Source organism: Empidonax traillii, unplaced genomic scaffold (assembly GCF_003031625.1).
Source record: "Empidonax traillii isolate 1590-97213 ecotype Southwest subspecies unplaced genomic scaffold, ASM303162v1 scaffold14:size4059594, whole genome shotgun sequence".
In the NCBI taxonomy this organism is placed as follows: domain Eukaryota; kingdom Metazoa; phylum Chordata; class Aves; order Passeriformes; family Tyrannidae; genus Empidonax; species Empidonax traillii.
The window spans coordinates 1485778-1498228 of record NW_020955207.1 but is presented as its reverse complement, the minus strand read 5'-3'; the positions used below and the strand labels follow the sequence as shown (position 1 = coordinate 1498228).

The 12451-nt window shown below is 42.8% G+C and overlaps 1 protein-coding gene across 1 annotated transcript in view; it reads left to right on the top strand.

Annotated features, from left to right (window-relative positions):
- Nucleotides 1-1776: 1776 nt before the first annotated feature.
- Nucleotides 1777-12451, top strand: part of DCLK3 (doublecortin like kinase 3) — a 31251-nt gene continuing 20576 nt past the window's right edge. The window contains exon 1 of the mRNA XM_027891785.1: nt 1777-1801. The gene's annotated coding sequence lies outside the window, so the exon portion shown is untranslated. The remainder of the gene's footprint in view (nt 1802-12451) is intronic.

Below are 12451 nucleotides of genomic sequence, written 5' to 3'. Positions count from 1 at the left end.
TATCAACTCCACATGCAAAAATGACTGAAAGACAACACTTCAGTGATGCCCCTCCAGGCAGTTCTAATCTTGAAGATCTATTATTTGAAAATAACTTTGATACACAAGAAAGACAGATAATGATGACTGCAGGATTAACAAGCTCTAGACAAAGAAGTAAGGTAAACATGAGAAAATAAATATGGAATTTGAGAGCTTTTGAGATTTTAAACAAATATGAAGATTTCAAATGAAAGTGAAATGATACATTTTCAGATAGAAATTTGGTATTATAATGTGTTGCAGGTTTTGACAACCTGAGTTTTGACTAGTTTACAAGATAGTTTTTGTCTATGCTTTTATTTTACATGGTTCCATTCACCATATAGTCTAGCAAAATATAAATGCTCTACGTAAAAGAGGGAGAAAAGATATCTGAGCTTTATGCCTATGTCTTTATACTCAGCTCTTAAAGAGCACAGTGATCTGCATTTCAGTATAAATATTGATCAGATCTATTTTTACAAAGGTATTTGTGTCAGACTGCGTTGCCTCAAAAATGGTGAAATACTCCAGAAGTAAAATCACAGAAGACAAGCCATTAAACAAAGCAGCTGGACAAAACCTTCAGTAAATGACAGAAATGAGAATATGAGATATATGTTTAGCATGTTCTGCTTTGTCCTGTTCATACAGTTTAAGGCCAGAATGATGGAACACTAAGCCTGACCTACTGGACATCCCTGCACACTAAATTCTACCTGTGATAAAATTATTGGAATACCGTGTATTTTCCTCAGAGACATCTTGTTTTAGTAGGAGATATGCAGAGAATAAAATACTGCTTCCTTCCCAATTTGTGCCAATGATTACTCTCTCCCATCGATAACATTTCTGATTTGAATTTGTCCAACTTCGGCTTCCAGACACTGACTCTGTTATTCTTTTCCACTACGAGATTAAAAGGCCTCTTAGTTCATAGTATTTTCCCTTATGAAGGTATGTATGTGCTCTCATCAAGTTGCATCTCCTTTTGTAGTACGGTAAGTGGTCAGGCATCTATTTATACGACCCGTAAATCAGCTTTGAGGCTCGTCACTTCATTCTCATGTTTCTCGGAAGTACCCGCCTTGTAGCCAGCCAGCATCCTTTGGGGCAGCCTGGATGAAATAAACTCCCTTCCCATACTTTACGAAGGTGCGTCCAGCGCGCTCTCTATTCGCAGCGCTCAAGCGCTTGTCTTTTCCAATCCAAGCCAAATCGAATGATTTACCTAGTCCCACTTGGCACGCAAGGGGCGACAACCCGAGGCGTCTTCCCTCCTGGGCGGGCTGGCAGCCGCACAACAAACCCTCGTGGCGGGCGGGTGGGCGACCGTAAGGGGGCAAACGGGGACGCCTGTCCGGCTGGGGCCGGGCTGGGCGCTGACAGAAGCAGCGGGAGGAGCGCGGCGGCGGGGGCGGGCGGCGGCCCGAGGCTGTGGCTGCGGTGGCGGTGGTGGGGCGGTGCCGGCCAGCGATGCTGCCCCCGGGGCGGGCGGGGAGGGGTGCGGGGCTGTGACCGCCGGTGCGGCCGGTGCGCGGCACCGCCTCTCCGCCAGCTCCCTTCCCTCCCACTGCCCTCGCAGCCGGGAGGCGGCGCGGAGGGGCCGTGCCTGCGTGCGGTGCGGTGCGGTGCGGTGCGGTGCGGTGCGGTACGGGCAGCCCCTGGCCCCAGCCGAGCGGAGTCAAGCTGAGCCGAGCCGAACCGAGCCCCCCCACCATGCCGGCCGCCGCGCCGCCCCCGCTCCACCCCGCGGCGAGCTCCTGCTGCCACTGCGCGGGTGAGTGCCCCCTTCCCTCGGCCCCCTTCCCGGGGGGCAGCCCCCGCGCCGCGGTGCCGGACCCCCTTGCCCGACAGGTCTCCAGCTGGGGGGGGGCTCGTTTTGGGAGGAGGGGGCGAGCTGGGGGCGCCGCGCCCCGGCTGAAGGCGGCGTGAGACGGCTCCGGCGGCGAAAGTTCGTTTTCTGGTCCTTGCGTGTCCGTGGGGTTGCGGTGAGGGGGGGAGGCTTTCGGTGGCCTTTGGGCTTGAAGCTGGGGCTTGAGACTGACGGAGGAAGGTGCGGTTCCTTCTGTCCGTAGGATTGAGGCGAGGGCTTTGGGAGAGAAGAGAGATTCCCCGAAGACACAAAGTTGGGGGTGGGTGTTTCACCGTGTTCCTTTAATTTATCTGTATTTTGTATTAAAGAGAAGTCCCCTCACCCCCCTGTTTTATATCTTCGCGGAGACTAGTGAAGTGGATTTGTTGGGAAGCGGATTACTTTGGGAAGCAGAACAAGGGGCTACGACTGCACAGAGAGCCTGTCCCTGCTGCTGGGTGGGGGTCAGGCCATCTGTGCCCCCTTTCCGAGGCTGAGAGACCACCTCAGCAGCCGTGCGAGGTACCGGAGTAAGCTTTGAAGTCTGAGTGTGAAGTCAAGTGTTTGCCGTTCCAAAAGACATGCACGGTGTCGTCTGTACTGCCACAAAAATTGAAGATTAGAAGTAACTTGCACTCTTAATAGGCAGCATGGGTGTAGTTCACTTGGAACGAATGCTTTTGGGCTGCTCAGAGCACACCGATGCTGTGCCAGAAAAGTATGTAGCATTCAGTGTAAGGATTTTAAGCCGTTGCACGACTCTTGTGTTAAAATACACTTTAGTCTGGTGAATTTCCCCTCAACTGGGAAATCACTGCAGCTGGAGGTACACGGGTTATGGGCAGGGGCTCAAAGGCTGGGGAGGGCTGCTCTGTCAGATGGGGATGCTGTGACATGTGGTAGCCAAACCTCTCTAGGGAAGAATGCTGGCGGTGCCCTTGTGTCCCCTGACTTCTGTAGTTATATCAGTTATGTTTGCTCCTATTTAATAGCTGAACAGATATTTATAGGAAGACTATTCCATAACTTTTCACTGTGCACTTCTGCCTTCCTCAGGGTACATTTAGTACACAAAGTCAGCAGGACTGGACGGGCCACTGGTTTGAGCTGATGGAACAGTTTTCAGGTTGAGACATGCTGTGTTTGGGAACAACTCCATAAACTGAAGCTTTTGCTTAACTGTGTACTAAAAGGCTTCCTTTAAAACAAACAAACAAACAAAAAAACCCACCCAAAACCAAACACACAAGCAACAAAAAAAACCCACCAAAAAAAAAAAAACAAACCAAAAAAAACCCCAAACAAAAAAACCCCCCAAACAAAAAACCTAACAAAATCAATAAAACAAACCAACCACTCGCAACACTGTAACAAGTTTCTAAAGCTTTTTCCTTTGAGCATTTAGATTGAAACCCATGTTGTGTGAGGGTATAAACTAAAAATTTATCACCAAATCTGGTATGGTTCATTATGTATGCTTTTGCTACTAACTTTATAGAGAAATAAAAATGTGCATATATGCAGGTTTGCATGCAAGTTTGTGTTCTCACCTCCTTGTTTCCTTTTTCTTTAGCCCCCTTTTTTTCTCTTGATGCTTCTTGTGGTTTTTTATGTGGTTTGAATGCAGTTTTGACACCCAGACTCCCAAAACAGTCAGCAAGTGAAATGAAGCTTACAAAACATATTGCAGCTACTTTATGTAGTAGAAGTGTAGTTATTATAGCAATCCTGTCATGCCCTTCTCAAGAGGTGGCTGCATTTTGTACCTCAGGAAGCCACCCTGCGGCTCTCCAAATAAAACTGATCCTACTGAGTTAGTCTCTTTCTCATAGTGCAGTGGGTGTGGATCTCCTGAAATGGCATGACTTTTTTCCATGAAAATTTTTGTAGGAGGTTAGGACATGTCAGCTGAGAGTTAGCTTCTGGGAAATCTCCATCTGTGGTTCCTTAACCTGAATTAGTTAATTGGACTTAAACTGTCGGCAATGATAAGATAACTTGCTTTAATTCAAGTTATTGGCATCTGTTCAAGCCTCTGAATTTGAGCTGTGCTAAAGTTACCTTGTCTTTATAGACTTTTTTATACTCAAGTTAATTACCTTGGACATGCTAACCTGACTTTTGAATGTATCTTTATCTGGTAGTGTCACTTACATTCTTTGTATCTGTCTGCACTGCTGCTTTTTCTAGTTATGTTCTGCAGAGCATCACAATTTTGGCATCAGCAGGATTTTCAGCATGTGGTGACTAAGGGAAGTTGTGTGGGATTCATTTCCCCATTTCTAAGATTACTTTGCTTAGTTTGTTTTCTGCAGAAACATCTATAGTTTTGTAGAAATAAGGGAAGTTCATGATCCTTCCTTCTTTTCCAACAGCTCTAGGGTGAATTGATTTGGTTTCTGTCACTGCTTCTTCTCATTTCCTTTAATTTGATGATTCCTTGACATTTAGCAACATTTGAAATTAGCGTTATATAGATTTTGTTGTAAATATAATTAGCATTAGAACATTATGGGGACTTTAGGAGCCTCAGTTAGATCTGATCCAGATCTCACTGAAGCTAATGTGAGTCTTTTAATTAGCTTCAGTGCAACTTGGATCAGAGCTGAAAATATCGTAGTTGAAGAGATGAATGTGACATTTCTCTTCTTAACAGTATACTGTTTTCCATGTTTTTCTCAATTTCAGGGTATGAGGTCTGTCCTTTTGTAGTCTTCCCTAGATTCTGGAAAAAAACGAAAAAAGGAGGGGAGCTAGTACCTTGCGTGATTCTAATGTGAATTTGGAGTTTTGGTAATGCTTTCAAATTGTCCATCTTACCTAGCAGTAGTTTGCTTTCATTGCAAATGGAAGGCATGTTTAGCATCTTCCCTCTGCTCTAACAGTGTTTACTCAGTCTAATTACTGTAAGAATGCAAAACAATTATGCCATATAGTCTTAAAAGAAGCTCTCAGTAGACATTCTAAAACCACCATCTCCCACTCCATCCATATTGTTAGCTTTCACTCATTCTCTAGGTTTTAGTTTTCTTGTCACCCCAAATAATGTAGTTAATGGAAATGCTGAGAAATGTCTGGTGGTGTGAAAATCCCGATCTTTCTGCTTGTCATCATGCTTTTGAGTCTAATTAGCACTGGCTTACAATTTTCCCTGAGAAACTAATTTTCTTTTATAAGTTCTGTGAAACAATTTATTTTGCAATGTTGACTTTCCTATATGAGTCTCTTCTGAAAAAGTGGTTCTGTAATAATGGGGTTGGGAATTCTACATTTATATGTGAGTTAACATCTCTTAAATGTGCTATATTTCCAAAGAAAACTTTTGTGTGATTTCCCATTTTGCAAACCAGATGGAGAGTCAGACTCTGTCTGGGTCTTTCCTTTAGTTAGGCAACAAGGTTATTGGTAATAAAGGATCTGGAAGCTTAATTAAACTCTCAGTGACACCTCTGAAGGCTCTTTTATTTTCACTGGGTTTGCTCAGTTGCAACTGATTAGTCATCAAGCTGAGATTTAGGAAACAACGCAAATAAAATCTCCCACATGAAGGAACACAATCCTGCTCCTCTGAGGCATTGTTGGCTAACGGGACTAAAAAGCAGCTAAAAGCTTACTTTGTGATGAAAAATGAATAATTAATTTGAAAGTATGTGGTACTTCAAGAGTCAAGAGCATCAACGTGAAAGTGAAACTCCTTGTAGGCTGATCTTTTAGAAACACACTAAGGGCTTTGCTGGATGGATTCTGGCAAGTACTGTAGTTGTGTAAGATGTGTTTGTTTCCCTCTGTCAGTTTGGTCCCCCTCCTGAAAGATTCTTGATGGAGGGTCCTGGTCTGCAGAGTTGACTTCCCTGGTTGCTGGGGCAGACCCTAAAGCAGTCAAACTGCAGAAAGCAGCCATGGCTTCTCCCAGTTAAATACACAGCCTGTCATCTTTGAAAGAAATTAAATAAATGAGCAGTTTCATAATATTCTTTTTTTGGTTTTATGCAACTTAAACTGAGCCTCACACCTCCAAAGGCACTGATTCATTTCACGTGCAGTCTTACATTTCACATAGTCCTTACAGATTATGCATCTGTATACATCTCTATAAGGCTTTCTTTATGCTTGCTTTTTAATTTGCTACCCTTAAAATGTCAGAAAGAAGATAATGAAAGTGGGGTTCTGCTCCAAAAAAAAAAGTAAAAATGATGACACTTGTGAGTCATTATCAGACTCCCTGAAATCTACCTTCATCTGATGCTCTGGGGGTGATTCAGCTCAGTTTAACACTAACACATGGCAGTAACCATCTGTGTTTGCTGTAAATATTTTATTTTTTAATTACAAATGACTTGATTTAGAAAATCTGAAACTGTACAGTGAAGTGACTGTGGGCCTGCAGTGGGAAGGAGGTAAGCACCTGGGAAGGTAATTTTTGCCCAACCAATGCTGCCAGGTTGGAAAGGGAAGTGTAACACAGAGCAAATCAGACTTCCCTGTAGCAGTCTGGACACTGCTGCTCCATTCTGGGGGGAGCTGGACTGGAGAGGGCCAGCACAGACTGCAAAGGGACTCTGGACATTTAGGGAAGGAGAACGGGGGAAAAATAGGCTAAGAAAACTCCAAGTTTATCTTCTTTGAGGAGGAAGAAGGAAAAGTGGCTGCAAGATGACACTTATCCATTGGGATTCTCATACACTAAATATGGCTGTGTGTTTTGGCATGCTGGGGTCTCCCACATGCATTTCTCTGTGGGATGGCTCCCACACTGGGACTGGGAGCAGAGGCACCATGTATCCTCAGAATGGAAAATCCAGAGTTCACATAGCCATAGCAAGGGTTCCAATGGGGAAGGGCTCAGTCTCCATCCCTCTGCTGAAGTCCAGCCAGCTGCAGTGTTTTCCCATCAGACTGTCATTCTAGATAGTCCTTCCCATCTTAGGAACTCCTTCATTACAACATCTGGTGACTTCAGGTGCTCTGGTGCTCTCTGTCCTCTAGGATCTCCCATTAACTCATAGGTCTGTGTCCCAAAATTGGCAGTGAAAAGGGATTGAGATAAACAGGCAGGGAGAAGGAATTAGACTCATTTCTTTCTTTCTAGAGTGAAAGACTGGGTAAGAATGAGAATGGGCATTTATGGGACCGAAAGATTTGAAGAACTTGTTTCCAGTTTGCATGACACAATGTATGTTTATCCTTAAAATTAGAAACAGGTGTGTTGAAGATATGCAAAATTTTGAAGTCGTCTTGCCTGCCCTTATATGAGGACAGGGAGTAGGTACAAAGGTGTGCATCTTCCATGCTCTTGCACTCTGGGCGTGGCTGCTAAGGATGTTTTTTTTCCTTGCAGTTGACACTTTGGCAACTCACCTAATGGGACCAGACATATTTGACCGGGAGAATGTTTAGTTCTGTTGGCAACATGAGGGACAGAAGGAACCCAACTTGACACAGAGCTGAGTTTACAGGGCTGACAGTTAGAGGAAAAATAATAATATTGCATGCAAATTTAAGCATGCTTGATGTGAAATTGTGAAGTATAATGAACTTGTAATCCCATCATACTAACTTTTTATGATATTTTAGGGCTAAAACTATATATTTATGAGATAGAGATATTATTCTGATTTTTTGTGTGTGTGTGCAAGCCCAAATTATTTTTTCTTCAGTGAACTTAGAATACTTTCTGAACTGCTGAGTGATTTTAATTTTCTAAAAATTGGGTTAGACTGGCTCAACGATTGATCTCCACTACACTAGTGCAAATTGGACATGAATGTGCTGGCACGAGTATGACTGGAGATGCCCTTTAGGGTAGCAGAAAAGATGTTACAGAAATTAAAGTAATTCCTTCCTTTTAATTTTTTTCTCATTGTTGAAAGATTCCAGCTGATAAATGGTACTCATAATATTGAATATGGTTTTGTTTTCTTTCTGCTCCAGTAGCTAATAAAGATAAGAATTCATGCAAATACCACGATGAGGGTTTTTTTTATTGTAGTTGAATAAAATACACTTTGGCTGTCTAACAATACTTAGACTGTGCTTCTTTTATTTGGCTTAGTAAACCATGGTTATATACAATATGATTCACAATAATATTTTATGACTGCCTTACCATCAAATGTATTCTAAACGCATAAGGTCCATTCAATGTATTTCTTCGATGTGTTAAAAAAATGCATTTCTATGAGGCCATGTTACAAAGTCAAGGCTTTATGATTATTGATTAGGACTGCTATCCCCTCACCCCATGTTCCTGTGCATTAAGATACACACATCAATTACATTTTCAGATGCTGCTTTTACTATCCCCAGGGGCTCTGGCTCCATCATTGTATGTCATGGACAAAGCGTACCTAATGAGCACCTACTTACTGTTTACCCTGACTCTTCATGCCTCCTGCTGTGTGTTTTTTGAGCTCTGCTGTTAATACAGGCTTATTAACTTGAGGGCTTTTCTGTCATGGTTATTGCTGCAGCAACAAAAATGGATTAGCCTATCTGTGACACCTGTAAAGAGAGGGCATGTACTGCATTCAGCAGGAGTCATGGTGCAAAAAATAAAATCAAAAGTACTTTATTCTGGGGAAGAAAGCAACTTGACATGTCCAGTTCCTGAATTTTGGGATGACTTAGCATTGTCTGTGAGTTGTGTCACATTACCTTGTCTGAAGTACCTCTTCCAGTATATGCCCTTGCAGCTGTGAGCACTGAGCAGGTTTGCGGATCAGGTCTCAGAATGTTCTTTTGGGTACCAGGCTGTAATCTTCTCTGAGAAATCTAGATTAAGTTGATTGCTTTGAAACTCAATGGAATTGGTTGAGACAAAATCCGTTTCTCAGGGCTGCACTGCCTCAAGCAAAGAAATTGTTCTTCTTATAGTTTTTCATGCACTTTTCAGCTCTTCTAGTTACACTTTTTTTTTTCTTTTTTTTTTTTTTTCCCCCCCCCCCCCATCCCCCCCGAGGATCTGCTGTATGCTGGAGAACACACAGGAAAAACTGCACACACTTCTAAGCTGTCTTGTGTGCAAGGAGGAAGTGATTTCAAAAAGTAGAATGGTTTGGTTCAAAGGGACCTCAAAGATCATATAGTTTCAACACTTCTGCTGCGGGCAGGGACCTTACACTACACCAGATTGTTCAGAGCCCCACCTAACCTTGCCTTGAACATGGCCAGTGATGGGGCACCCACAACTTCTCTGAACAACCTGTGCTCTCGCAGTAAAAATTTCTTCCTCATATCTGATCTAAATCTCTCCTCTTTCAGTTTAAAGCCATTCCCCCTCATCCTATCAGTCCATGCTCTTGTAGAAAGTCCCTCCCTAGCTCTTTTCTAGGCCCCTTTACGTGCTGGAAGGCTGCTTGCTCCAATGTATCCCCAAAACTGTTGTCTTCTCCAGGCTGAAAAACCCCATCTCTCTCAGTCTCTCTTCATAAGAGAGGTGGTCCAGCCTTTTGGTCATCTTCATGGCCCTCCTCTGGACTTGCTCCAACAGGTCCGCATCCTTCATATGCTGGGGGCCCCAGAGCAAGATGCAGTACTCCATGTGGGGGTCTCATGATAGTGGAGTAGTGGGGGAGAATTGTTTCCCTTGACCTGCTAGCCGCACTTCTTTTGATGCACAGGATATGGTTGATAACTTTTTCTCCTGTCTTACTGATGAGCTTGCTAATGTTCTTTTAATGTAGTCACCTGTTTCTGTGCATGTAGCTCTTCCTGTTCTTTTAAAAAAATGTAAATTAAGGTGAACTAATATGGCAAGTGTCAACAAAAGCAGGTACATGTCCTTTATGGATACTGCAAAGGAACAGACCATGCAAGGATAGTTCTGTTGCTGACTTCCAGTCTTTGTCTAAGTTTGGCATTCTACCTAACTTTTTGATCCACTCTTATTCTCACCCTCACATTTTACTGCTTCCCTATTACAGTTTCCATCTACTTCCACCGTGTCAGTAAAGTTCAGGGAAATTGCTATCAGATGGGAACTGCTGTCAGATAGTGCCTGACTGACACTGTTTGCTTCATTCCCTGTGGTCTGTCCCTGTCCCTCTTAAAATTTCTTTTCTCTTATCCTCCTGTCCAGTTCTTCACTGTGTTTCCTTTTTCAGTCTCAGTTTCATACCTCTGAGCTGTGTGAGCCTTTGGAGCTTGCTAAGGCTGGAACTAGCAGCAACTGTCCTGCTACATCTGACACTGTCTTGATCCAGTCCTTTCTGAAATCTGAGTTTCTTTTTCTACTAAGGATTTTATCTGGTCAAAACTGATAAAAGTGTGTCTGTCTGTCATTGTTGCTGAAATAGCCACCAGATCTTACTCAAACAAAACATCTTGCCTAAGATGCTGTACAGCATGGCAAGGAGGCAAGGATGAGCAGCAGGGAAGGAGAGGGTGCTACAGAGGCTCCTCCGAGAAAAATTTGCCAGTGGTGTTTCCAGCAGTAGGGCTGTAGATAGTGCCCATGTAAAATTTACTTGCTGTAAAAGAACACTTGTGATCATGTTTTGTTTCCATGTATCTAATTTAGTGAACTGAGACTTGCCACACTACTGCTTTAGTCTTGCGCATTTGTAGTGTACACTAGCGCTGGAAGTTGCAACTTTTAATAATTTACAGCGAGGAGAGGAGATCAAGATGGCATGTTTCTAGAGGACTCGGATTGCATCCTGGGGCCAACTGCTGATGCACACTGGTAACCTGTGTGAGCTACATGCTTGGCTGCTCTCGGTTCAACGCCAGAAACGTTCTTGACACTCAGGTACTTGAAGACACTTGTTAATATGGTGACATGAATTAAATGTTTTTGGTTCCAAGTAAGATTATTATTATTTTTTTTAAAATTTATATTTTTTATTACCTCAGCAGGAATTGCTGGGTCTTAAGGAATAAACAGGCATTTGTAGTGTTATTCTTTCCTGTCCCGTTTGAAACAGGGTTTTGTTTATCCTATATTGAGACCAACACATCAAAACAATGCCCAGATACACGGTTATGTGCAATTCGAGTTACATGAAGACTGCTGTTAATGATTTGGGGTGTTTTCATGGTTGCTAAGTGGAAGCCTTCTAAAGAAGTTGCAGGGTTTAAATAACACCATCTTATTCACAGAAAGCAATGCCATACCTAGATCCTATTTCAATGCTGCCTTCTCTTTTAAATTGTGTTGTAAAACTCCTTTTAAAAATTTAATTCCACTTCAACCTGTAAGTTGATAGCAGAATTAGCTGCTGGGTAAACCATTCAGTTAATTACTGAAACTGTAATCTCAGGCTGGAGAGCCAAGAAGAACTCAAGATGAACAAAAACTTACCGAGTGGTCAAGGGAAGGGATAAGTTTTGAAAGACAAATGGCAGCAATACATTTTTAATTGCAATATGTGACCTCTGGCAAACTCTGTTACTCTGCTGTTGTAGGGAGTGTAGCCAGGCAATTCACAGAATGACAGGATATTCTGAGTTGGAAGGGACCCACAAGGATCATCAAGTCCAGCTCTTAAGTGAATAGCTTGTACAGGGATCAAACCTGTACCCTTGGCATTTTTAGCACTGTGCTCTAAACAACTGAGCTAATTAAATTCCTTAAGATATAGGTTGGTTTAAGTTCTGTATACACAACTTCTTCAGAGCTTAAGTCTTCAGAATTCCCTTTATTTTACTCTAAGTCCAGGGTATTATCCAAAACACTGCAAGGAAAGGTCTTCTAGAGGAATTTTTGTGGTTTTCCCCCATGCTTTCCCACACTCCCCCCTACCCCTGCAGTTGGATGGACTGTGATGGTCACAAATGATATATAAATTTTAAAAATGCTGTGCTGCTTTCAGGGGAACGCAGTGTCTCTCCAGGGAGGACTTGTGCTCTGGTCATAGGTGCTAAGTTTCTTGTTGCTGCTACCTGTTTGAGCCCCCAAATCCCAGTTTGTCCTAAACTCCATGCTTCTGCAGGGACTTGGTGTGATTGTTTGCCTTATTAGACCATCATGTCTTCTTCATATGGAACTCTGTATCGCTCTGTGAGTTCATTTTTGTTTTTTTTCTGTTCAAATGTGCACAGTTTTGGTGGGATGCAAGGTGCCCTTGACCAGCTGTGTTGCCTTGCCCCTGCCCTCCCACATGAGCAGGCTTCAGCATCCTCCTCGGCCATGGTGCACCACTGATACCCTAATACACCAGCATTTATAGATAGATGTGTATACAGATAAAAGTAGACACAGTCATGCATGGATGAACCCATTTTAACATTTCTAAGAAATATTTATATTTGATAATCATTAGCTCTCAGTAAGACAGTAAAAGAAAAAGCACATTTTATTTTTTGGTGTATAATTTGCTGGTACTTGAACTCATTGAAGTGTGTTTCTGATATCACCTCCCTCTTCCTCCTTCTCCCACTTGTATATAAATATGGAAAGAAGATTTTGAAGCAAAATAAATTGTAGCTAAAGGATTTGGGTATGTGTGTGACCTCTGAAGGCTTTCTGGAAATGCTTGTTACTGCTTTAAGTGTGTGCACTTTCCTGACAGATTGAGGCTTGCTTTGTGTGTATCAGTTAAATATAGCATAACTGAGAAACAACCGAAATTATGA